Raw genomic sequence first — 1,734 nt, forward strand, 5'->3', positions numbered from 1 at the left:
TCGGCCAGCACCCGGCTGCATTAGGAATAATAGACCCCTAATGGGGCTATTCACACGACCGATTTTTTGACGGGCCAGGAAAACCGGCCGTCAAAAAATGGGACATGCCCTATTTTCGGCCGGATACCCGGCCACCCGGCTCCCATAGAAGTCTATGGGGCCGGGTAATACACGGCCATCACCGGAATGTGTCCCGAGTGATGGCCGGGTCAACCGTCGCTCGCGCACTCTCTCTTCCTCACAGTGCAGAGTGCATGTGAGGAGGAGGAGTTGATGCCATTCGGACGAATGACTACGCTGGTGATACTGTGTGGCAGGGTCGGGGTGTACAGCAGGTGGAAGGGAGCGCTGCGCTGGCTCCCTTCCCCTGCTTGTTACGGTTCCCGACCGATGGCTGTGTTTTTACGGCAGGGTCCTTAAAACCCGAGCCATAGACTTTTTACGGCTCGGGTTTTAACTTGCTGCCCGCGCGATCGGGCAGCTGAATGTCGGGTCTCCGGCTGTCAGTGACTGCCGGGGACCCTGAGGAGAGGATAGAAGCAGCTTTCACTGCTTCTGTCTTCTACGATGTCTTTTTACACAACGCTCAATGAACGCTGTGTATAGGAATAGAGACAGCAGCGGCGCTGTCTCTATTCCTCCCGGTGATCATGTGGCTGGTCACATGATCGCCGGGTGCCGTTATTGGCAGACTGCTGCTGGGTCTTACTAGACCTAGCACAGTCCTATTAAAAAAACCGGATGCAAATCGGGCGGTAAAAACGGCAACATGGCCCGGAACGGATGCAAACCGGCCGGGAAAATTTTCCCGCCCGACACTCGGACCCTGTCGTGTGAATGAGGACTAAGGCAGGATTCACACGACCGGGTCGCGCCCAAGCCCGAGTGCCGGCCGGTAAAATCGGCCATTCTGCCCGGCCGGTTTGCATAAAGTTTTGCATCCGTGCCGGGCCGGGCAGATTTGGACAGTGACATCAGCGGCAACTCCTGAAGGGGAATCCCCATGTGTTCGGGGATTCCGCTTCAGGAGTTTCCCCTGATGTCACTGCCCAGATATGGACAGAGACAGCTCTGTCCAGGAGCGGAATCCCCGAAAACATGGGGATTCCGCTCCTTCAAGGAGCTAAAGTGGGGCTAGCACATAGCAGAGCGGGGAGATACCTCCCTGCTCTGCTATAGTGGCGTCGCTGCAGTAGAAGCAGCCGCAGCAGCTGCTCGCGGCGCCATGGAAGGTGTCGCCGGGCCAGGGCGCTTTTAAAACAAGCAGGGGAAGGGAGCCAGCGCAGCGCTCCCTTCCACCTGCTGTACACCCCGGCCCTGCCACACCGTGTACAGCGATGCCATTCGTCAGAATGGCATCAACTCCTCCTCCTCACATGCACTCTGCGCTGTGAGGAGGAGGAGATAGAGCGCAAGCGCCGGAAACCCGGCCATCACTCAGGACACATCCCGGTGATGGCCGGGTATTACCCGGCCCCATAGACTTCTATGGGAGCCGGGCGGCCGGGTACCCGGCCGAAGATAGAGCATGTCCTATTTTTTGACGGCCGGTTTCCCCGGACGTCAAAAAATCGGTCGTGTGAATAGCCCCATTAGGGGTCTATTATTCCTAATGCAGCCGGGTGCCGGCCGATTTATGAACGCCCGGCACCCGGCCGGGAAACCCTGTCGTGGGAATGAGGCCTAACGCAGCATGTGATTACGATTTTTATAAATATTATTCACTTGTATTAA

This window comes from Rhinoderma darwinii (genome assembly GCF_050947455.1).
Source record: "Rhinoderma darwinii isolate aRhiDar2 chromosome 11 unlocalized genomic scaffold, aRhiDar2.hap1 SUPER_11_unloc_19, whole genome shotgun sequence".
NCBI classification, from domain to species: Eukaryota; Metazoa; Chordata; class Amphibia; order Anura; family Rhinodermatidae; genus Rhinoderma; species Rhinoderma darwinii.